Raw genomic sequence first — 27,390 nt, 5'->3', positions numbered from 1 at the left:
ATATATTAAAAAGACACAGTTCTTTAGTGAAGATCATTGCATAAGCTCAGAAACACTTCTAAAACCAACCTACTTGGTTGCTTTAAATGTAAACAATTTTTTTTTTTTACTGCATCCACATACGCTTAACATAAGTTAAAATTCCACCATGGTAAGAAAAAAAAACATTTAAAATACAACATTCAGTAATGCTTTTCTGGCCCTGAGCTTATTTATGATTTCTGGAGACAAAGTGGAAAACTGTACTCTGTATTAAATCTAAAAAATATTTACTTTTAAATCATGGACATTACCTCCTCTAGGCTAAAGAGGAGAGGGATTACCAACCTGTTTTCCAATGCCTATTTTAAAAGCCAGAATCCATGATGATATGGGGGTGTGTTAATGCACACAGCATGGGTAACTTGCACATTTGTGAAAACAGCATTAATATGGAACTATACATACAGGTATTAGAACAACATATGCTGCCATCAGGATAATGCAATTTCTCAGAGAAAACCATACTTATTTAAGCAAGATAATACCCAAACAACATTCTGCATGCTTTACAAAACCATGGCTATGTAGTAAAAAAAGTACAGTTGCTAAACCTAAATCCAAACATGTCACCCAAACATTTGTTGCTTTATGAATTGGAAAATATGACAAAGGACTACCAGGATAAGAAGGCCCAATTGAGCAGCTGAAATCCTTTTTCAAGTAAGGATGATAAGTCTTTTCGATTTCAAAACTACAGCAATTGGTCTCTTGCCAAATACTCATAGTGTGTTTTCAAAACAAAGAAGTGATGCAACACAGTGGTAGACATTTCCCTGTCCAGACTTTTTTTTGTTGTTTTGTTTTTTTTCAGAAGTGTTGCTGGCCCCACATTTAAAATCAGTCTTTGTTTAGCTTTTTTTTATCATTTTAAATGTAATTTCTTAGTTTCAACATTTGATTGATTTTTTTTACTAATTCATGAAATACATTTGAAGCTAATTAATGAATTTAATCATTAATAGTGCAATTCAATAGTTTTTGCATTTTGGAAACACTTTTTCAATGAATGTACATCAAACAGATAAAAATTAAATTACATCAGTAAATTCAGTCACAAGAAGGATATTAAAAATTTAAATGATGTTAAGATAAAAATGTTAAATGAGATTAAAATATCCAAATTTCCATGTTGTATTGTTATAAAATTAACTCAATAAGGAAACAATGAAACATGAAAAATAGCAGTTTCTAATCATTTTATGAATAAATGCAATCGTTTCAGTTCCCCTTTACTGGAGATTTACAGCCAGTAATTATTAGATTAGGGATTGATTATTAGGTTGATAGTTTACATTTATGACACCCTAATTTAGAGTGACTTAGATGCTCAATTAAACATCAAGAGTTATAAACTGTACAATGCTTTTTTGATTGTTTGTAGAACATCAAAAATCAGAACGTAAACTATCCAAATAATTTAGAAAATTCAAAAGTTTAAGTTTTTAGTAGAGATGCCGGTTTCTGGCAGTGTCCAGAAAAATGGGTTGACACATGAGTTGATGACTGTTTGTTGTGTTTACAGTAAACTATCAAAAAAAGTTACAATTGCTTTATTTATTTATTTGTATTTTTTTGCCAAAGTGTTATAATGATGTTTTAAATGATGTTGAAGGTAATTGAAGTGCCGTTTTTGTTTTTTTGTTTGTTTGCTTGTTTTTTGTAATTTTGCTTCCAAAAAATGTGTAAACAGCAACACTCTCAAAGATATCATAGATATCATAGAAATGTAAATAAAATGTATTTAATTTGCATGTTATTTTGCTTTTAAAAAGTGGAGTCAAACTTCTTATTGTCACATTTTACATCAAAATATATGTCAAACTTATTTTAAAACTCCTGCTTATTTTGACCAATATATACCTAGCCTTACATTCTTACTACCTAAACATTTTCTGATTTAAACATTTTAAAATCAAGCCATTCTTTATTTTTATTATTCTTATTCTTTATCTTGTTTGTTTTGTGTGTTTATAGTAATGCTATTATTTACATTTTCCAGCTTCACTGCACTTGCTTCAAACTAACCCTTGGACCTTTCTTTTTGGGATCAGTGACAAACACATGCAATTCAAACACCCAGTGTAGTTCTGCCTAACTCATTACTGCTCTCATTGCATTATTGAAAACATTAAAAGCAATGGCTTCACCAGTGCAAAGCAATTTTGCCCCATTGTCTCTGGGCAGCTTTAAAGCTAATTATCCACCATCACAGCCTAATCTAATACAAAATTCCCGAATGTTTTGTTGGAAATCATCTTAAATTACCTTATATGCACTGGCTTTGTGTTTTCTTCATTTTAGTATGAACAGTAAAATAACCATATTAGAGTTGGACAAATAAAAAAAAGACTAATACTTCTGATTCACTTGCAGCTCTCATACTAAAGAATACTAAAATAATACTATCATAATATTTTATACTTGACCCATGCCACACAGGGGATTTTAAGTGATTTTTTTTTTAACACTTTACCCAAGCAGTCCTGGTTCTGTTGCATAGTCAATCACTTCTCTTTGTTCCTAGCATTCCTGTGTGTGTATAAGCAGCAGAAAGGAAGGGGCAGAATAAGAGTCAAAGATTAATGTCAAAGATTAATGTGAGTAAAAAAAGAAAAATGCATGTTAAAGCAAACATTTGATAGATATCTTTTACATTTTAACAAACATTAGGAAGGCTACAGATCAAAGTTTTAATATTGATGCACCGAACCTTAATAACTAATACTGCTTATCATAGATCAGTTGATGACTTGATTGAATCTACATGTTAGTAGGATCCACCATAGTTGATACTGCTGATACATCACACAAGATTCCTTTATTTTTGGAGTGAGGTAGAGCTAAAGTTAGAGAGAAAGAGAAATGGTGAGAAATAATGAGGACAAGACTGAGTTTGAGAATGGTTTTACACATAATCATATGCATAATACAGATTTTATTATTGAATATGCATTAGTAAAGAGACATTGTGATAAAAATGTACAGACTGTACATCCTGTCAGGGAAAGAAGCAATGACTGTTTTTTTTACTGCTTTCAAAAGTTCCAAGATAGCTAGAATTATTTTTGCTAGATCATTACACAGCTGTGTTGAATATTCACATTGAAGCAAAGTTTAAAAAATTAAATATATGGGAATTAAATATATACATTATATTTTTTTGAGAAATCCTGGTCTCCATATTATTACATAACAGAATGAAAGGGCGATTTTTTTATTTTATTTTGCTGAGCAGGAAGTCATCCTGAAGAGGATTTATAGGCTTTGGGTGCTACAGTGGAGGGCATGGAAACATGGCTTGCCAAGGTTGGCTTGATGGAACCCAAGTGTCTTTCTCAAAAGCTGTGACCTAAACCTCTTTAAAAAACTGGGATAAACTAGAATTTGGACTGCACCCCAGGCCTCCTCACCTGATTATTGCCTGACCTCACTATTACTCTTGTGGCTGAATAAACACAAATCCCAACAGCCACACTCCAAAATGTAGTGAAAAGCCTTTTTTAGAAGATGTTATTATTATCCCAGAAGAGGTTATTAATCACAGTAAAGGGGAAGTAAATCTTGAATGAGATTTTCAATTTGTACTTAAAGGTGTAACAGCCAATACCCCATTCCCCACTTGCACTGCTACGTCTTGTGTATTCTATTCATATGTATGCTGTGTTCCACATTGTATTTTTCAATGATATTAGTTATTATGTAGCTTACTAAATTCCCCAGTGGGAGCACAATAAGTAAGCATAAGTATATAATTAGATACATACAGCCACATGTGTCACACTTCCATATCAGTCCAAAATATACTGTAAGTTCTGTACTAAGACTAAAGTGATTTGTGGTGTAATCAAGTTTATGGCCAATATTACGTAGACATTTGGCTAATCAGGGTGTGGAGGGCAATATTTTGAATTAAAATAATTAGTAATATGCCAAAATAGTGGCACAGCAGACATTTCCCATGCCTTCCCTGGCAATATGTATCACATCACTGCTATTTCAATCAAAATATTTTGGCACAAAAGTAAAGTTCTTTATGTGCCATAGCACAATTCTGAAGTGACAGTGTTGAAAGTGTAACTGCAGAGTGTGATGATACTGGCTGTAGCCAAGCTTATGACCAATATTGGGGAGGCATATGGCTAAAGAGAGAACAGCTACGCATTTTGGCTGTAAGTTAGAATGAAAATTTTTGATCAGTTAAATAAAGAAAGGCATCTTGCAGTTATTCTGATGAGCGATTTTGCAACCCATTCACAGAAAAGGAGTAGAAACACATGCAACATATTTGTGCTATACTAGGAATTTTCCTAAAAAGAACAAATAATCTTGAATCCTTATGGAATTTTGGTCTGAAAATATCTAGTAGTGGACAGGGATTCTAACGAATTTTTACCGCTGCATCACTGTATGGTACGGAGGCTCCACTGTGTGGGAATGTAAAGCTTCACCTCAGCAGATCACAACATCATAAAGGACTTTTCACATCCCAGTCACAAACTGTTTAACCTCCTTCCATCAAGAAGGAGATACAGGAACATACACACCAGAACCAGCATGTTTATATATATATATATATATATATATATATATATATATATATATATATATATATATATATATATATATATATATATATATATATATATATATATATATATATATATATATATATATATATATATATATATATATATATATATATATATATATATATATATATATATATATATTAGTACATGCTGTACATATACTTACATATTAATCTGCACTTGTCAATTTGCACGATTGCTACTATTTGCACTTCTGGTAGATGCTAAACTGCATTTAGTTGCCGTGTCTGTCTGTCTGTCTGTCTGTCTGTCTGTCTGTCTGTCTGTCTGTCTATCTATCTATCTATCTATCTATCTATCTATCTATCTATCTATCTATCTATCTATCTATCTATCTATCTATCTATCTATCTATCTATCTATCTATCTATCTATCATACATTCTTACCTAAATACATACTTATTAAGGGTTTAGTGAAAGGGATCCATACAAACTTTGTGTAAAATTTTAATTTAAATTCCTTCCTTATATAGTTCAGATAAGCAAATTTTATAAACTAAATAACTACAACATTATATTTTAATGCTTAAACATCATGGATACTAATAATATGCAGTAAATCAAATATATATTTAAATGTTGTTTTATTTTACACATACAAAAAATGTGACTATATTTATAAAAAATAACATGGGAATATGTTTTTAGGAAAAATATTATTTATTTAAATATCAAAATTTATATGGGAAGGTGATAGTGAAATGTATTTTATTTTTTATTTTACATGTATATAATGTAGGGTATTACCATGGAAACTTTACTGGGGTATTCCTCCTAATGTTTGACTAGTAATAACATGAAATTTATGTTGTCTTTTGAGGAAATGGCCTTACAGATTGTGTCCAGAAGTCATTTGACAGCTTACACACAACAGCATTTTAAATGAAATTTCAGAGCACTTAGTTTAGGGCAATAGCTGTTGAGAATGCTTTTCCATCTCAGTCAGAAAAATAACCTGACAGCATTTATTGTTTGAAAAATAGGCAGAACATCATAAAGCTGTATTTACATTGAACAAGTTATATGAGCTAGTGAGAGCAGGTCTGCCAAAAATATGTGAAACATTATCTGGTTGTTCATCTGTTTAAATGCATCACCTTTTCATTCCAAATGTTAAAGTAGAATCCATTCATTAAATTGCTATCAAAGACATTCCACCAGCATTTTCAATAGGACGTTTTGTTGATTTGTTTTTGCAACAGAGCAGGATGCTATAAAATAAAAGTAAAATTTGCCAGGTGGCTTGAGCTAAATCAGCCAGGTTATATTTAAAAAAAAGTATATATAAAAAATAAATAAATAAAAACGTCAGACAAAATGAGTGTGATAACATTGACCCAGTGAAGAAACCACTGTCAGTTTTTCATTCTGCTGCTGGACTTTCACAAATAAAGGCACATTTTACAGAATACAAATATATTGTCTCTAGTCCTTACCTATTCACTATGTGAACATGTAAAATATAACACTTCCAGAGAAACTTAAACAACTGATGTGACCTTGATGTTGGGACAGACGTAAACTAAAGCCGAATCATGGAAGATAAAATGGGCTGATGTAACTCCTTTGCCATTAAATGCAATTAAAAGCAAGAAAAAAGTTTTTAGGAAAACACTTTTAGACTTTTTTAAATGTATACAATACCCCCAGACTCCATTGCTCACATGAAGAGCAGTTTTTCAAGAATGCACTTTGAACTTCAAAGCACCATAACAATGAATGAGTGGAACAGACTAAATTTATTGTCTGGCATATAAGGTAAAAGCCAATGAAGTACTGGAGGTCTGCTGCAGAAGCAGAAAAAGGCAGACCTGGTTTTATATGGTAAAGTGTATATTTTTTCTTTGTACTAGAATGTTATTTGAGTCATTTTCTGTGGAGTTCAACTGCTGTAAAATTAATAAAATGTTAAGATCAGTATTAATATGATGTTGTGCTTAATATTTTTGCCATTACCCACCTACAGTACCATGTTATACTTCACCCAGCAGGTCTGATAAAACCAAAATGAAATTTTATATACTTTTTTATGCTAAGGATCATACATTACAAGTAACCTATCAAAACATAACATGCTGCATCTTCGAAAGACCTTCAAAAAGGTCACATAGAGCTGTAAATTGTGCATATGTAAACCAATTGGTGAGTGTGGAGCAGAGAAATAGTAGCATGTGAGACACCTTAGTTGAACATGTCTGCTTTCTTTCTTCTCTTTTACCAAGGTCTACACATGGCATTGTTACAATTTTTGTTGAATTTGTTTAATGTCTTGAACATAACACCTAACAAATATTAAGATTATAAAACTTAATTGAAAACTTAATAAAAGTCAATTGTACTCATTTTGAAGCTTGTTCTATTGGTGGATCATAGTGTTCATTTTAAGCAGTTATTTTTTTGAAAGAAGCAAAACACTACATAAAATGAGAAATAATGTGTGAAAATAGGTTTAATGATTTAATGTGGTTTATTGTAATCCTAGAATAAGGAGTATGAGAAAAACAAAATGTTTTCACTTGCTAAGGTGATTTGATCGTATTGTGCATCCTTAAATTTACACAGTGAACTAAGAAGCCTTATAGTCTTTAGGCTAACAGAAAATGTTGGCACAATGGCCGGACAGCTGGGCTCATAAGGATCGTGTGCTAGTGACCGGAAGCTGGTAAGTTCATTTCACTGCCAAAGCCATAGTTTGGATCCTGCACAGAATTGCACTGCTCAGAATTGTAATCTTGCCTCAATAGTAAATTGCTCTGTATAATAGAATTTGCAAAGATAAATAAATGTAAATGTTATTCATCTACAGTATGTTCCTTAAAAGAGTCTGGGCCTCATGAGGACAATAACTAGGCAAAGTCAGCAGTTGTGTTGTTATAGAGAAATACCTTTCAAATCTCTTAAAATCCTGTAGAGGAAAGAAACTAAGCTGGGTGTGCAAGCTTCACTGAGTTATTTCTCCCCACGGATCTCTTATAGCTTCTGCCTTTCCCTGCAAACTGCATCATCCGGGACGAGTCTGTACCGTCGTTCTCCTCTTGTGTCGTGAGTCAGAGCTCCTTTCACCATCTGTTAGTGCTGCTACCTTGAGAGATACTTGAATATATCTAATATTAGCGTTTTCCCCCCTGTTCTCACCCAATGTACATCCCGTTGGACATCATGTCCCGGGGATGGCCATCTGTCCGAGCAGCTCCGTGCTTGGGTCCCCATGTCATGCAGTGTAGATGTACTCAAATCAACACAGTGCTCTTGACCTTGCCTTTTTACTCATTAAAATAAAATACTGCCCTAAGCACTTTTAGTGAGTGCCGCAAATTAACCTCGAAATCCGACCTGTGTTTTTGTCACATCTTCAGTGATTTGTGCTAATTTGTTTTTAGACATTCTGGTCACTAAACTGGTAGGATTTTTCTGAGATCGGCTCAGGATTTTCTTTTTGTTATATGCTTTATAGGGATTAGTAATCATATGGTACTTAATCAGCAGCAACATAACAGATTATCAATTACTATTTAGCCTGCATCTATTCTGACAATGATGTAATTAAAATTTAAATTAGATTAGTATTTTTTGGTATTGGTATTACATTTACTGTATACTGCACATATGCAGCAAATATACAGTTGTTTTAAAAACCGTGTTATTTTAGTAATAATTAGCTGCATTAATAATTTTTCTGGGGTTGAATGTCAATAAAGGGTCTTTGCAAGGACCCTTTGTAGGACAAATGTGTGTGTTTGTGTAGGTGTAGAGGTGGAGCGGTTCAGATGAGTGGGAGGAGGGAGTTTGGCTAAACAGGAAAACTTGGATCTGAGTGCTGAGGTTAAAAACAGGTCAATCTTTGCAGCATATTACAACCCTTTTCTGATCCAAAAGTGTCCTTGCACTTGTTTGCACCACTCTTAAACTTATTTTCTATGCTGCATTGGCCTATTTGTTTAATTTTAGCTTAATTTAATGTAATATACATTTACTGCTTATTTGGTACCCTGGTGGTCTAGTGGTTAGGATGCGGCGCTCTCACCACTGCGGCCCGGGTTCGATCCCCGGTCAGGGAACCGACCCCAGCCATTCTTAGTGCTGATAAATGGGGAGGGTTGCGTTAGGAAGGGCATCCAGCGTAAAAATATGTGCCAAATCAAACATGCCGATGGGAGAAGCCTTTATAGCCCAATAGTAAGTTTTTTGTGCTTTCAAGTTGCAACCTAATCAATGCTAACATGTCCAGAGCAAATAATAATAATAATAATAATAATACACATAATACACATAATGTTCATGTTATTTTATTCAATTTGCTAGTTAACTGGATTAAGTTCAAGCTGTACTTTATACACTTAATATTGAACACTCAATATTATTGTATTTTTTGCACTTCTTGTTGTTCTTTCCCAACTCAAGAGTTTATCTGATCAAAATAGCAACAAAACTCAAAAGCAGAGTGGATGAAGCTCAGCCATCATCCACTCTCTTCACACAGTTTTGCTATTAAATAAAAAATTAAAAAACAGCTTGGTGTATTTTTTGATTAGTAGATTTTTTTTTTTTTTTTAGCCATCAGATTTGTGTGAATCTCATGGATGTTTGATCACATTGGCTGTTCCGAGAAAATTATCTCATCTTGTGAGGTGTAAGGATTCCACACCAGCTGTCAGTAGAGTGCACATAAGATTCTGTCTGAGGCAGTAGGTTGTATTATGTGTAATATATCAATAATATATGCCAGTTTTCAGGCAAGCTGCAAAAAAACAACAACACATCTGGCATCTGGGGAGGTCATCTCTGCACAGCTTGTTGAACCTTAGGGCAGATGAGGGACAACTGCAGAAGACCACATCAGGTTTCAGCCATCCATAAGCAGCCTGTCAAGTTATAAGCAGGAATATGATTCCTTAGTGGATATATGGTGGCAAAAATGACAGATAAAGGTAGAAAAAAAACAATGAGCCTGTGCCCACTGTAGCTGCAAATGTAATTTTATGGCTTACTGGGCCATTTTGGGCTTACTTGAAACTGACATGGTCTTCAGTTGTTGTAGCCTATCCACTCATCTAGCCTCATGTTTCTGTGTCTTGTGCATTTTTAGATGCTTTCCAGCTCACCATGGTTGTAAAGAGTGCTTATTTGAGTTACTGTGGACTTTCTGAGCACTTTTATCCATAAGAATTGAATGCCATTTACTTGATGTCTTTTGTTGACTGCTTGGTCATTGCGTTTTGTTTTCTGCATCATATTGTAAAAACTCTAGGTGTTTCTGACAGTAAACAAAGAACACTAACTGATGGCCTGTTACCTGTTACCTGTATACCTGACACCTGTATACATGTTATGTATTGCACTGCTCACACTTCATTGCCTGATTGTGTAAATGCATGAATAAGCAGGTGTAAAAGTGTTTCTTATAAAGTGTGCATGAGTGCATTTCTGCTAAATAATTCAAATAAACAGTACATTTATTAATTACTCTAGTGTGTATGAGGATTCATGTTGCCCTGCTTGGCATATAAACAGTAACAGCTTTACTGCACAGTTAAAAAGATGTGAAGCCAGCCTGGGAAATGATTATAAATTATATTTAAATGTAAATGCAGAATAAATGGAAACAATAAAAAAGACTGTACGAGAATGATGATCTCTAACCCAGGTGATGTATTTGAACATGGTTTGTCATGTTTTGTCAAGCTTTGCAACATTTGCAACATTAGATATCCTGTTTGATTTTAGGCAACTTTTGCTTTTCTATTGTCACATGTGCTCATTGTCCTACTTTGGCTGCCCCAGGCAAAATGTTCTGAGTCTGACACTACACTGTATTAGAAATATGGTAGGACACCATACTAGATGAATACTAAGAATAAAATCCTGGGTGTATACAACCCCAAAAGTCTGAAAAAGTAAGTGTTACTAAAAAGAAACAACTAGACTTACATTTTTTAACTAATTAGGTTAATTGGCAACAGTTAGTAAAGTAAAGATGAGCATAGGTTAACCAAAATGCTACAAATTGTTAAAATTTTAGAACAATGTTCCACAACATAATATTGTGACGACTGAAAAGTTTATTATGTATAGTACATAATATCTTCAAAAGTTTGGACAATGGCAAAAATAATGCCTGTGATCTTCGGGCCCTATTAAAAACAGGTATGATTCTGTAATGAAAGTCATTGCATGGGCTCAGCAATACCTCCAGAAATCATTGTCTGTAAACACAGCTCACCGTGCTATCCACAAAAGCAAAGCAAGGCTAAAGCTCTATCTTGCAAGGTAGAAGATATATGTGAACATGTTCTAGAAATTGCAGGGTGGAAGCTTATTTAAAATGTACTGAGGCAAAGTGGAAAACTGTTCTTTGGTCAGACAAACTAAAATGTAATATTCTTTTTTGGAAAAAATGGACACTGCATCCTTCCAGAATTAAGAGAGGATGGACCATCCGGCTTTTTATCCGCACTTAGTTCAAAAGCCTGCATCTCTGTTTGTATAGGGTGCGTTTTTGCCTATGGAATGGGCAATTGTACATCTGAAGAGGGGCCATTACTGGCTTCATAGTAGAAGATCTGAGTGCTGAACTGGTCTGCTTGCATTCTAGAGCTTTTACCAACTGAAAACATTTGAAGCATTGTGAAATGAAAAATATGACAAAAAACACCCAGGGCAATTAAGCAGATAAAATCCTGGAAAATCTGACAAAAATGGGGCAACATTTCTCTCCCCAAACTTCAGCCGGTCTTCTAAGTTCCCAGATGTATACAGAATGTTGATAAATGGAAAAGGAATGCTACACAGTGGTAAACATGGCCCTGTTGCAACTTTATTTGTGATTGCAACCATCAAATTTACCATATTCTTTCATTTAAAATGGTGCATTTCCTTAGTTGAAACATTTTTTTTTTATTCCCCATCCAAACCTTTTTTGGAATTAGTGTTGTATTTTAATAGCACATAATAACAAACTCTGAGTTACTGCTTTTTTAACTCCAGGCATCTAGTTAATGTAAAAAAAAAGGTCAAAAAAGACCAATCCCCAGAATATATCTTGTGGGCCAAACACACACACACACACACACACACACACACACACACACACACACACACACACACACACAGAGAGAGAGAGAGAGAGAGAGAGAGAGAGAGAGAGAGAAATATGAAACTTTGACATATAGAACCTCTATAGAGTTATAAAAAATATATATATAATCACGCCTTTGCTTCCATTTTTATTTTTTGGCATTTCTTTTTCCCTTGTTCCGCTGCAATGCTAAAATCTACATTATGAACACTATTATGTGCGAGTCTATGTGACGGCATTACCATTTCCAATATCACATTCTGCTTGTTGCTCTCTCTCTTGCTACATTAATGAACAAATATTGTATATTATATCAGCATTGTTTTCTATGACAGATTCCTTTGATTTATCACTAGATTTGCTATCGTTGATGGAGCTGAACTGAGTTCTTCAGGACCTACAAGTTTAATGCTGCACTAGTGAGGACTTGGTAATGGCTCCACTCCATAGTCTATCATTAATATTTCAGTAACTATTTGATGTTTTTATATTCTTATAATATTCTGTTGAATTTCCATTGTCAAGTTTTCCAGTTAATACAGAAGCTTTGGAAAATGTGCAGCTGTCACATATCAGTCAATATGAGTTGATTTCGAACAGATTTTGCTTCCAGAAGGCCTTTGATTTGGATAAATTGCTTCTAAAACAGCTTGTTTTACCATCACATGTAATGAAAGCTACCCCAGAGTAGAGCAGAAGAGGATCTCTCCAATTTCCAGAAGCGATCACGGGTTATCCAATCTGAGGCCATTAGCTCAGAGCCCTCATGCCTCACGGATTAAAAATTAAGGAGTTTGATATCTTAGGCCATGTGATAGAAAGCAGAAACTCCCAAAGCTCGGTGATGTCAGAAACTCGATCATGCATAAAAATGCTGACTTGGAAAAAGAAGGGCAGATCAAACAAGGATAATTATAATCATTAACAAATAAAATAAGGTGGGATTTTTTGAGACAGGGACCAGTAGAGAACAATACAGTTTTTTACACTTAATTTCATCAATCTTGACGTTGACGATGGCAGCATTGATCTGCTTGCATTGTGAATTGAGAGCTGTGGCCATCTTTGTTGCCCAATATAGTGCCATTTTTTGTAGCTTCTGTCTGACTGTCTGTTTGTATATAGCACAGTCTATCCCCATAGTGTGACATTCGATATTTTCGTGTACATTATTTACAGTGTTGACATGAGGAGTGAAGTGAGAACATTGTAAGGTAAGTTGTTAGCCCTTTGTGGATACAATTTTCAGATCAAATCCCATAATTCAGTTGTATATTATAATCACTTTAAATTACCCATAATACTTGCCAGATATGACCAAGGCATAAACACAAACATGTGACATGTATTCAAAGAGGTAGTCATTTTGTAGTACCACAAAAAAAAAAAGAAGCTTTCTTTGCAGTCAGTCTCCACTTCCAAAAAATTCTTAACGTCATTTAGTGACTTTAGTACATATTGTATAGTACTTGGTACTAGAATAGCATCAGCATTTTTCCATCCTCTGATTGGTTGGTCAGAGGGAAACTGTTACAGCCAAGTTTGACTGGCAAAACACGTTTGTGGCGCTCTGCACAAATTAATACATCTGAGTTAGACTTGACTACTGAGGAAGAGATATTGACTTGGTCTCAGACATACTTAAAAATCCATTTAAAAATCCACAAAATCAAGTTTCAGTCGAGGAAGGGGTTTGTTCGCCACTTCCAGACCAGTGAATACGAGCGATACCACTGGCTTACAGCCTCTAAGGAGTGGTGCAAATTATGAGTCTGCATCTCTGGTGTGTAGGCTGTATTTTATTTACATTTTAATGTTTTTGTCATGTTCTTAGACAAATATTGGTTCTGAACTGCTCCAGATGATGTAGGTGCACAGTTGCGGTTGTAGTGAAGAGTTTTGGAGTCTTAACTGGGTTTCTTGCTTTATTAAAATAGTATTCACCCTCCATATGTGAAATGCCTCTCTCTCTTTAATGCCATGCATTGTTTTATTGCATTTTGTATAGTATTGATTTTTTCTATAATTGCGACGTGATAGTGGTGGTATTAAGAGGTGGATTAATTCGGGTAAGTCCCCACTGAAGTCCCAGGTACCAAATGCACGGCCCACCACTGACAAAACATAACGACATATAAGCCAATGGAAATGCACTGCATAAAGACAGGGTAATTTGTGAAAATGCGTAATGATTTAGGCATGCAATTTGCATATTGTTAAACTCTTACAAGAATCCCTTAGGTGTAACATGCTTGTAGCAAAAAGCTGCAGACACCAAGCTCCAAACTTGTCCTAGTTGCTCAACTACATCTTGAATAAATTGAAACCATGTACATATTTTTTTGCTTTGAGTAGCAGAACTTTAATAAGGGCCCAAGTAGTCACTTCCTATATATGTCAAGCATGAGCTGGAACTAGTTTTACTTATTTGATGAGGACCTTAAATCTTAAGACACTCTGCTTTTGACAAAGCTGCCATTATTGAACCAAGGTCATGAGTGAAGGTTGAACCTAGTCTTCCGTTTATCTCATTAGCACCATTGTGTTATAGACGTGGTGTAATTTCAGCACAACAATTAGAAAATGTGGGTTGGTCTCATTTGCCCACCATGCATGAAGCAAGAAGGCAATAAATTCTTGCCTCTTGTCTTCTTAATTGATTTCTCTAGAAACTATTGATCGGTTTCAAGCTAAGTTCCTCCATCACTGCAGTTCTTCTGATCCAGAAGACATTATTGCCTAAAAGCTGAGGCTCACCTTGACACATCCTGTCAGTCCGAAAAGATGTGTAATTCACTGTAGAAAAAAAAGAAAAACTGTCTGATGTCCTTGTAAGATGTCAGTGGTGCTTGTAGCTTCCAAAATGTGAATGGTTCAAAGCAAAGCGATGTGCAGATCACTGAGATCGAGATCAAGTACAATTTGTAATTTATTGGCACAAATGCCAACACTACTAATATATACATTAAATACAAAAGAAAGGACTAAGTGAAAGTTACAGTGTGCTGACACCCTGCTAAAAGTGTTAAATAAATGTATCTATACAAAAAGCTTCAACATGTTCGTTTTTCTTTTTTTTTAATCTGCTTATTTCTAGAATTATGCAGTTTGATATTACCCCTCTACAAAAACCCACAACTTTCTCTGAAATAACTTAAAACAGACAACGGGAAATAATAGCAAAATATAGCTGCAAGCAGCGATGGTGGGCCCTCGCACGTTTGTGTATCGTTATACGGTGCCTATCAGAAAACAATGCACGGTGGGCAAGTGCATCAAGTGGGTAAATATCAGTGGACCATTTTATGTTGTTACTGACCCCTTTGGGGACTCTAGGGAAAAGAAACCCCACATTTTAGACAAACGGGGGTGCTAGTGAGCCACTTAAGAGACACACCGTTGTCCGACCTTTTTGTCCACACTTAACAGCCGACTAATGTGATGTATGTGTTAAATTTCAAGTTGATCTAAGCACGCCAAAAGCCTTAAATATGCCTAAAATAAAAGTAAAGTTTGACGCGTTGCCATGGGAACAGAGTTCGAAATATCAAAAATTCCTTTGCAATTTATCATCTACAATGTCTCGGCATCATGTTGATTACGTTTGGTGTCAATCGCATGAATATCCTAGGAGGAGTATTTAAAAGTTCACCACATGCAACTGTCAAAAAATCTATCTTTTTTGACTGACACACTTCCTGGCGCCTGTTGGTGGCGCTATGTCCGAGATTCACAATAGACACAATAATGCGATTGGAATCCTTGGCCGAACATACACACCGCGTGTCATCTGAATAAGACATTTTTTGCTTTAGATATTAAACACTTCCTGTTCTCCGAATTCCCCATAAATTTGTCGCCTCGCTATGGCAGCACCGTTCGAGATATCAAAAATCCTTTGCAATTTAGCAAGTCCAATGTCTCAAGATCATGTTCACCACGTTTGAAGTCAATCGCATGAATTCCCTAGGAAGAGTATTTAAAAGTTCACCGCATGCACTTATAAAACAAACCAAAATGGTTGACTTCCTGTTGGGCGGAGCTCATAGTTGTTCGGGTCGATGAGATCTATATGCGTACCAACTCTCGTACATGTGCGTACATAATTGCCAGATCTGTGCAGGAATGTTTGTTTTTGAATTACAGGGGGCGCTACAGAGCCCCCCTGCCACGCCCGTATTCCAGCCTTTGTCCGGCCCTAGTGACAAAGGACTCTGACGTGTGTGCCAAATTTCAAGAGTTTTCGAGCATGTTAAGGGACCCCAAATGGCCAATGTGTAAAAAATAAATAAAATAAATAAATAAATAAATAAATAAATAAATAAATAAATAAATTCTAAGGAAAACAATAGGGCTTCGCACCTCTGGTGCAGGCCATTCTGGCTTGCTCCTCGGTGCTCGGGGACTAATTATTGTTTTTTTCCCATATATACTAAAAATCAGAACTTTGATTCAACATAATATTTTAAATAATAATGCGGAAATGGCATGGAAAAAATATTATGAGACTCTAATACTACATTGCGCAATGTTTAGAGGCAATCACTGCAAACATATTATTTCTGTAGCTTTCGGTGAGACTTCTGCACTTATCTTCAGGTAGTTTTGACTATTCTCCATAAACAAACTGCTACAGTTGTCTTAGGATTGCAGGGTGCCTTTCGCCTCTTTAAATAGATGCTTCACAAGGTTTAGCGCAGAGCTCATTCAAGGCCACTTCAGAATATTCCAGAGTTTTGTTCTTAGAAATTCTTGGTGCTTTGAGATATATATTTTGGGTCATTATTCTTTAACAGCACCTATGATGTGCAACTGAAACAAAGTTTTCTGTCAAGGAGCAGTACGTTTTACTCCAGAATGGCTTGGTAGTCTTGAGATGTCAGGGTGCCCTGCAAGGTTTTCCATGCCAGATGCAGCAAAGCAGCTATTAAACATAATTAAACCTCCCCCATGTTTTACAGTAGGTATCGTGTTTTTTTTTTCTTTAAAACCTGTGTTTGTAAACATAGAGCTGAAATGTCCTGTCAAAAAGATCCAGAAGAATTGTGGCTTTTCAATACGCATGTTAGCAAATCTTACAGAAAAAGACTCATTTAAAACATTGCTAAAATTTTAGTTTGTATTTATCTATGGGAACCAACAACTTGTACAATTCATATTAGCTTCAACAACTGCTACCAAAGACATGATTATTTATTAGAATAACCACATTCATATACTTTTTATTTGAATTACAGAAAGGATTACTGTGAGAATAGAACAAAATTAATGAACACCTTTGGACCAATCAGGTCCAAGCATTCAACAGTGTTATGTATATAGTGAATCATTATAATTAACAGGAGGTTAAATTAGATATTGTTTCAGCTGAATTTTATGTGACTCTGGAACTAATATTAATAGCAGTATTTTCATGCTGAATTCTTAATTTAGCAACAAATCACTGTAAAATACTTAATTGGTGAACAATGAATGCACTATAAAGACAATTAAGCTACAGTCATTAGCACCTGTGCACTATGCATTATTTTTTATCTTCTCTGTTATATCTGTCTGTTTAATCAGCCCATTAGCCATAGAAAAATAAACACACACACACACACACACACACACACACACACACACACACACACACACACACACACACACACACATGCACATGCACACACACACACACAGGAAATAGTGAATTGGTTCTACATGTTTCATTCCGGATGCTCTGTTTCTGTTTTCTCACACTGAACTGAAGACTAAACTCTGACTACAAGCTTGTCAAGATTTCCTCCATGTTTGCATCCTCAAACTCAGTAGACAGAACAGATTTTCTCCTTCACTGCATTTTCTCTCTCTCTCTCTCTCTCTCTCTCTCTCTCTCTCTCTCTCTCTCTCTTCTACATTCTTTTTCACTCTTGCCTCCTCAGATTTCATTTTCTTTCTTACCTTCAGTTTATCCTAGTTTGAATTAGGCCAAACTGTGTGTGTGTGTGTGTGTGTGTGTGTGTGTGTGTGTGTGTGTGTGTGTGTGTGTGTGTGTGTTTTGCTTTTATTGTGCTATATCTCTGAGTATTAAGCATGAGGTTGAGGCATGAAGATCCTGCTTTAAAAAGACTTTAAACCTGCCTTTTTTTCCTGTTTGCCTCTCAAAATCATTTTGTTTCTTAAGCAGATCTGTTTCTCAATTTTGTATTTTGTTATTTAGTTTTTTTTTTTTGTTAATTTACTTATATAACCTTATAACTTATATAAGTAGATGCTGACCCTGCAAACATCCTGAACCATCTAACCCACTTCATGTAGAGTTTGGACTTTGGACCTCTTTGAATGTTTAGAGGCTCTGGCATGGAGAAGCTGGTGTTGGATCTGTGATGATCTCAGTAGCTCCTGACTGTATAAGACTATAGAAAGAACATTACTCATAATCTCACACTCCAGTACTCATGTTAGTTCTCACTCTGTGGTGTTTTGTATTGTTTTAAAATGTATAATCACACTCTTGATATCACCCAAATGAGGAAACAGAAATAAGAAATAAACAAACTTATTATAGTGATATTTTTGTCATTTACTTATATAACCTCATAATCTTATTCACATAACCTTATGCCTAATATATGTAATATTAAGTTAGACTTTAATAGTATTGTATCATTTTATATCAAAATAGTATTCTTTAGTACACAAATAGTATACAAAAAGTATACTTAATAAACATTAATTCATTTAGCCCTTTTTTTAAGAAAATCACAACTGATATCACAGCCCTTTAGTCACCCGTTTTTTCCCCCTCAACAGGACTTTTAATTAAGACATGAAAGAGTGTTGGCTGGTCCTCTTACTGCAGTATAAAGAGCCCTTTGATGATTCAGAGTCTGAGCCTGTAATGAAACTTCTGATGTGATTTGTGTGTGCGTGTGTGTTTTGCTTTAATTTAACTGATCACCCAATCTGCCCTTATGCACATGTACAAAACAGCTGAAGCATTCTTACTTGATGTCAGGGTCATGGCAAGGGAGGGGGTTGGAGTTGGTCTGGGGCAGATGTCAATCTAGGGACCTCACATTGTTTCCCATCTGTCCAGTTTTCCAATCCAATCACACAACCCTGACTAATCATCTATATTAGATAAGGGGGGGCTGTTCCCTCTTAAGCACTTTAGATCAGTGATGCCTGTCTGGCTGTTCAGCCTAACAATTAATTAATTAAAGTAAGGTAATATAATTAATAAAGAACATGAAGCTTTTTTCAGGATGTAAATCAGAGCATTTCCATAAACAATATAGGCCTTACCTTTTTGCTTAAACTGTGTTATTATGTTAGGATCTTGAATATCCCTTAAACATATCAGATATAAATATTACTGCTTAGATCAATACAGAACCTGACATCATCTCAGAAATGGTATGTAAATGGGAGCTTAGTAGTTCAGATACTATACTACTGATATGAAGACTGTGAGTTTAGATCCCAGCACCACCAGCATACCACAAGTGGGCTCTTGAACAAGGTCCTTAACCCTCAACTGCTACGTTTTATAAATGATATAAATGATAAAAGTTGCTCTGGATAAGAGTCTGCCAAATGCTGTAAATGTTTTCATGCATCTGTATTTAAAATGTCTACATCCATTGCAATTTGAAATTTTTTTTTACAAGACTAGTTTGATTCTTAATGAAAAACTTAAATTAAATATTCAACTCTGAGATCAGGAGCTAGTCAGATATATATATATATATATATATATATATATATATATATATATATATATATATATATATATATATATATATATATATCTTTTAGTTTGGGAACATTTAAAAATATATATATATTTAGACCTGAGCACAGACACATTCATCTAAAGAAAATATTTAACTCTACATTTATTTAACAATTAATATATATCAAAACTTTTGTGGAAATGCATTTTAGGATGACTGTCTCATTTACTGGCCCAATGGCCATCAAATGAAGGCTTTTGAATAAAAATGTGTTATTTATTTTGAAATTGTAAAGTGTCCTTTGGTATGGATGTGCCCTTCATAAGCAACCCTCCCCATTTATCTGGACTTGGGACTGGCATTAAGAGTGCACTGGCTTGTGCAACAATAATGGCTGGGTTACCTGTACTTAACAAGCATTATATAAAAATATTAGTTTAAAAGACAAACTCAATTGCTCAATTTACTCACTGTTGTGATTGTGTGATGAGTTGTTTCTTTGATGTGAGGTGCTTTGTCTCTTCTTCTTGGTCCCAAGAGATGTAAAGCTGTTAAGCATGAGGCTCCTCCTCTGCTAAGCTCAAATAGGATAAAGGGCATTTTGCCGAAGAGCTAGAAGGAGGCAAACATCTGATTTGTAGTTTGTCAAAGTCAAATCATATGCATGTCCAGTTTCAAACTAAAACACATATCTACATTTATCAATCCTCAAAAAGTCATGTCTCTAGATATTAAGCTTTTTTTTATATGAACTAGCATCATTAAAATTCTACTGAATTTGTCTTTCTTCTTTGTTTGTATTTACAAATTGAATAAAGGTATTTTGGTTTTTAATCAAATTGAACTCTATTTTATCTATTTCTGTCAACATGGCAGGTACTGTATACGTTTTTGTTCAAACTAAAGCCTAAGCACTTCATAACAACATTTCTAATGCAATTCACACAGTAAAACATTACTAAACATTACATTACTTAATAATGTAAATGATCAAAAAAGAAGAAAAATACAATAAAATGCCTGTTGTGCTTGAAACTAATGGAAATATACAGTATAGGTCTGGTTTAATGCATTCAAATTCTGTCCAGACAAATATACTACACCTCAAAATAAGACATCTTGTCACACAATATCATAACAAGAGTATCTGCAGTATCAGTGAGCAGTTGAGAGGGAAAAAAGTTCAGTGCCAACTATAAAATAACCAGGACGCACAAAAAATATTTCTGGATATACAAATAAGGTTAGGAAAGTACTGACATTATTGGATATAAACTGTCATATATTGTAACATTTACGTTTAGGAATTATCACTCTGGTGTGATATAAGTGTTTGATACAGTATGTGATGCACAGGTATGCAATAATAATAAATAGTCAATTATAGTAGTCATCTTAATCTTTTGTATTTGAAGTCATCCGATCACAGAGAGATAGATAGAAAGATCGAGAGATATAGACATAAAAAGACAGATAGTCCAACTGAAACAAATTTATTGTCATTAAGTATTCCTCAATTGTCTATTTCTTGATGTGTTTAGAATAGTAATAATACTTTCTTATAACTGCCCACTTTTACTAGTGTTTTTTTTTTCATTTTTTTTTTTTTCATTTTTCAAGGTTCAGTTTCAATGAATTGATGGATGTTAATGTTAGAGTTGAGTTAGATCTGTGTAATAGGTCTCTACAACAATAATTAATCTTAATAATACCTCTGAGCTTTAAACTGTCTCTTTCTCATCTATTTGAAAAGACTGCTTTAGCAATAGTATAGTTATTAACACAATACAGGATTATTAACACTTCAGGTCAGGTTAGTTCACAGCAGTCATACACTGTATTATGTAATGTTGATGGTCCAAGTAAGCAATATGCATTGCCCTAAATAGAGAATTTTAATGTAATTTCTTTTTAATGCTATCTTCTGATAATAAATAAAATAATAACATAGAAAAGCACCGATTGAAAGTAGTAAAGTGTACAGACAGAAGACAAGATTGTGGACCTTGGGCAAACACAAAACGTGAAACGTTATGCTTAAATGACCACAACCAGACTAAAAGAGAAGATATATGAACAGGATTCCAAAGTCAATTATTCATAAACATGGTATTAGTTTGCACTGCTATGCTGATGGCACACAGATGTATGTTTATGCCAAAACTGAAAACAGACATCAATTTAATAATCTTTAGGAATCTGTGAAAGATTGCACTCTTCATGCTTTATTCCGAACAAGACAAAAGTACCCTGAAGAAGGCCTCAGGCAGGTAGCAGTGAGCTTTCTGATTATGTAATGAATCTTGATGTTACACCATGTGAAGTAGTGAAACACTTCAGTGTGATTATTGATGCCAGGCTATTATTTGGATAACATTTAAAGGACAGCCTATTTCCATTTCAATGCCAAGCTAAGAAATATAATTATATTCAATGTGATTTTATTCATATAGCTGTTTTAACAAAATTTAAACATTGTCAAAAACAGCTTAATAGAAATCCGGATTTAGATCTCTAATGAGCAAGCGGAAACAACAGCAAAAATCTCTCTGAGAAGACATGAAGAAAAATGTTAATAAAAAAAAAAAAAAAAAACAGACTCAAAGGGGATCTCATTATCTTCTGGGTGGTACAAGATGGAGGGATTATAAATCATTACAGTATACAAAAGAAAGGACAAAAAGTAATAAGTGTTTTGGAAGGATGTTCATTGTGACCATATTGTGAAGACTTCTGGGAAGAACACAAGACTGTTTTTATGACTATAAAAACATTTTCTAGAAGATATAATCTACACTGTCCAGATGAGATTAACCATTAAAGTGTCCTGTGCACTTTTTAAAATTGTGTTATCCACATGATCACTAGTATAGATGCTTGAAGCAAAAGAAGGATCAGGAACAATTGTGGAGAGAAAGAAGAGAAACAGCAATAGGGGGACCTGCCATTGGCATCACATCACAGGAGTGCAGGTACAGCTCAACAGCCAGAGAGAGAAAGAGATCTAATTATTATGTACTTCAAACTGTGGTTTAAATGGGTGTATTTTGTGATCAGAGTCCATTTGGGGGCTCTAGCAGGTCTAGCTATGGTGGCACACCTAAAATAGAAAGCCAACACAGGTAGCACAGGCAGAAAAGGAACCCTGGGATATAAAGTGTCCAGCCACTGCACTTTTAAGTAGATGGCGGTGGATGATTATAGACCAAAAGCTTTCTCGGGTATATGATCACTCTTCTTTGTTTCTACTAAGGACTTAGTAGTGCTCTGCAATAAATAGAGTTTGTTTATGCACATATTGAATGTTCTTATTGAAATATGCCAAACTAATAAAAGCAAGAACTACTCATTCTGCATCAGTACACCACTCTTAAATGAACACTGTTGATATTCTGTATTACAATTTGTTGTCATTTGTAGTGGTTTATTAGATGAATGCTGTTCCCAGCCATGGGAATAGCCATGCCTTCTTTTAAGACCCTAAAGCACCAGTGGTGGCTCCCCAGTGGACCTCCTGATCCCTATCCCGCTTCTCCTAGGGTATAGTCAAGTGCTCCCAGGCCAAGCTGCCTTGGTCTGTCTCAGGGTCTTCTCTCCATTAGACATACCCAGACCAGGAAAGCATCCAGGTCGCATCTTAGATATATGGCAAAACTACCTCTACAGGTGCCCTTCAATGCAGCGACTTTACTTTAGCCTACCTTGAGCTCTAAGGCTCAAATCTGTATACATTGTTGAAGTTTATGCTTGTGGTATTATTGAAAACTAAAGAAAAAGGTAAAAGCAAAAGGCTTAGACTTACCTTTAATGTGAGACAATTACCGGGAACAATAAGAGTTGTGCTCTTAAGTGTGTACAGCACACAAATTGGGAGAGGTACTTAACCATGGGCATGTTTCCCCCAGGTGACTAGGCTTCTCCTCAGATATTCAGCCTTGACAAAACAGACAACACCAAAATAGAATAAATACATTTTAGATTAAAAAAAAAGCTAGATAAACACAAAGAAGTGTAACACACACAAATCAATATAAATACAAATGCATCCAGTACAATCTAAGTCCCACCTCCCCCGAGCCCCTTATTTTAACAGAAGGCATCCCTTAACTGACTTAAAGCATAATTTATATGAGCTCATAATTCTGTTTTCCAATATGCTTATTCTCACAAAAGAATCTCTACGAGCAGTGACTTACAATTGTTCAGCAAGTCCATTACATTGCTACAGTAAAAGATCCACAGTGTGCTATTCTCCTAAGTGTCAGTGGTTACACATTTAATGTACTGTACTTCTTGCAAGTCGTATGCCTAGTATTGACGTCAATGAATATTTGCAGGATACAAGATTAATCTCCAACAGATTAATTTAATTTTTTGGGCACTGAAAAGAATAGATATTTGGACATACAGTATCTGTTATAGGTTACTATGTAAGAAGAGTTATGTAATGTGCAAGGGTTATGAGTAAAGAAGTGTTATAAAATGTTGTTCCCAGTACAGAATGCATTCTCAACAAAATTCTCAAATCAAAGCAATTTGTTCTTCCATTGTAGAGCCCGAAGTGACAAGGATCTGGTTTTAGAAAAAGTGCAAGGATAAGACAATTCCCTAAGAGATAAGAATAAATGTAGGATACAAAGTTTGGGCCATGAGGTGCTGACTTTCTGAACAAAGAATCACCTCTATGTTTAACCATATAGCTAGCATAATATTACAGTATCTGTACAGAGTTTTGAGCATCTTTGCATTCAATACATATTCTTTAATTAAATACATAGGTCTTTTTTCTTCAGTATGCCTTTAATCTCCAAAAAGCATCCATAAGAGCAGTGATTTCTGTTTGTTCAGCAAACCCTTTACATTGCTACATTAAACCAACCAGAGTGCCTGTCTCAGCTGTTCTCCTACACTTTTAATGTATTTCTTGCATGTGTTTTCATGTGTCCTGCCAATCGTTGGATTATGAACACTCAATTTATAAAAAATGTATCATCAAGAAACACAGATATACTAAATTTCTATTTTGGTTCCATTTTTAAATTAAATGTAGAAGTCATGTTTATTAGATGAAGCATCAAATATATACCTTTTATATCACAGTTCAATACAAACACAGTTCTGTCTTCTTTTTTGAACAATTTCAAATGCTTTGAATTTAGTAATAGTAAACTAATACTATGTGGAAGATTTAGAGATATACAGTGGTGTGAAAAAGTGATTTCTTATTTTTTTTTTGCATGTTTGTCACACTTCAAAGTTTCAGATCATCAAACTAATTGAAATATTAGTAAAAGATAACACCAGTGAACACAACATGCAGTTTTTAAATAAAGGTTTTTATTATTGAGGGAATACAAAATCCACAACTACATGGTGCTGTATGAAAAAGTGTTTGCTCCCTAAACCTAATAATTGGTTGGGCCACCCTTAGCAGCAACAACTGCAATCAAGCGTTTGTGATAACTTGCAGCGAGTCTGTTACAGTGCTTTGGAGGAATTTTGGTCACTCATCAATGCAGAATTGTTGTAATTCAGCCACATTGAAGGGTTTTCGAGCATGAACCGCTTTTTAAGGTCATGCCACAGCATCTCAATAGGATTCAGGTCAGGACTTTGACTAGGCCACTCCAAAGTCTTGTTTTTCTTCAGAAATTCAGAGGTGGACTTGTTGGTGTGTTTTGGATCATTGTCCTGCTGCAGAACCCACGTTCGATTCAGCTTGAGGTCATGAACAGATGGCCAGACATACTAAACAGCAGAATTCATGGTTCCATTTATCACAGCAAGTTTTCCAGGTCCTGAAGCAGCAAAACAGCCCCATACCATCACACTACCACCACCATATTTTACTGTAACATATTTTACTAGTGTAAAAAACATGCAAAAAATATATAAATCAGGAAGTGGCAAACACTTTTTTATACCACTGTATCTGAATTAATCTGAATTTCATGAGCATTGGTGAAAAGAGACAGATGGGTCTATGAGTGACGGGTAAAAGAAAGGTTTTAGGAAATATATAGAATTGTACCATGAACTCTGTATGTGTGCTTTGTAGTGGTGGAGGAGAGTAAGTATTTTTACTTAAATACTGTGTTTAAGAAAATTTTTTGAGTACCCCATATGGACAAAGGTTTGTGGATACCTGATCATAAGATTCCTTTGTGGTTTTTGAACATCCATTTCCACATTTAGTCCCTTTTTGCTGTTATAATAACCTTCACTCTTCTGGGAATTTGGGGACCACTGCACTAGTGCATTGTCATGGCTTGGGTCTCTTAGTTCAAGAGAAGAGCGAATATAACGCTACTGCCTCCAATGACATCCTTTATAATTGTATATCCAACAGTTTGGGGAAGAACTACATATGGCATTAAAAGTAAAGTGTCCCAATACTTTTGTCCATAAAGTGTATCTGTACTTTATCAGAGTGTAATAATTTTGAAAAAAAAAAAACTCTACTTCTACTTCATTACATTTTAATGTATTTGTATTTGTGTATTTTTTTAGATATGGTACCACACAGTGTGAGAATCTGACACAACTCCTAAGAGATCAGAATAAGTGTAGGATTTGCCTTGATTAAGTCATAAGGTGCTGACTTCCAGGACAAGGAGTTGTTACATATTCCAAAAGAAGACACTTCAATGAAACACAGGGTAGAGTTCACACCTTACACACCTGATTAAAATGTGATAATGATGTGACAAGTAATTTGAAACTCAGCCATTAGGGTTGCACAAGCCAGTGCACTCTTAGTGCCAGTCCCAAGCCTAGATACACAAACCTGAATTTTATACCGGATCGGTCAAGGCCCGGGTTACCAGGGACCACCACAGGTATTGTTAGCCAACAGGGTACCGTTGGGAATTGGGCTATTGTTGGCTAAAGGAGTTAGGGTGGGTACTTTAAATGTTGGTAAAGAAAGAGAGATAGCTGATAAGATGGAGAGGAGAAAGGTAGACATGTTGTGTGTTTAGGAGACCAAGTGGAAAGGGAGTAGGGCCAGGAATATTGGAGGTAGATTTAACATGTTCTTTCATGATGTGGATGGAAAGAGAAATGGTTCAGGGGTGATTCTGAAGGAAGAGTACAGTAAGAGTGTAGTGGAGGTGAAGAGAGTTTCTGATAGGGTGATCAACGTGAAGCTGGAAGTTAAAGGGTTGATGATTAATATTATCACTGCCTTTGCTCCACAAGTTGGCTGTGAGATGGAGGAGAAGGAAAAATTCTGGAGTTAGATGAAGTGATGGAAGGTGTACCTAGGAATGAAAGATTGGTGATTGGGGCAGACTTTAATGGGCATGCAGGTGAAGGGAACTGAGGGGATGGATAGGTATGGTCTTAAGGAGAGGAATGTGGAAGGGCAGATGGTGGTAGATTTTGCTAAAAGGATGGAAATGGCACTGGTGAACACTTATTTTAAGAAGAAGGAGGATCATAGGGTGACGTATAAGAGTGGAGGAAGGTGCACACAGGTGAACTATGTTCTTTGTAGGAGATGCAACCTGATGGAGATTGGAGACTGAAAGGTGTTGGCAGGGGACAGTGTAGCTAGACAGCATCAGATGGTGGTCTGTAGGATCGTTTTGGAGGTGAAGAAGAAGTGATGAGGAGGAGTGTGAGGACTGAAAGAAGAATAAGATGGTGGAAACTGAAGGAGAAAGACTGTATTGTGGGATTCAGGGGAGAGGTCAGACAGGGGCTTGGTGGTGGTGAAGAGGTGCTGGATGAGTGGGCAACTACTGGTGTGACATCTGGAAAGAGAAAGGAAGACAAAGAGACATGGTGGTGGAATGAGGAAGTGCAGGAAGAGCATAAGGAGAAAGAGGTATAACAGAATTATGATCAACAGAGAGATGAGAAAAGTAGGCAGGAGTACAAGAAGATGCAGCAGCAGATGAAGAGGGATGTGGCAAAAGCAAATGAAAAGGCATATGAGGA

The sequence above is a fragment of the Silurus meridionalis genome, chromosome 1, assembly GCF_014805685.1.
Source record: "Silurus meridionalis isolate SWU-2019-XX chromosome 1, ASM1480568v1, whole genome shotgun sequence".
NCBI lineage: Eukaryota > Metazoa > Chordata > Actinopteri > Siluriformes > Siluridae > Silurus > Silurus meridionalis.
This window is presented reverse-complemented; position numbering follows the sequence as displayed.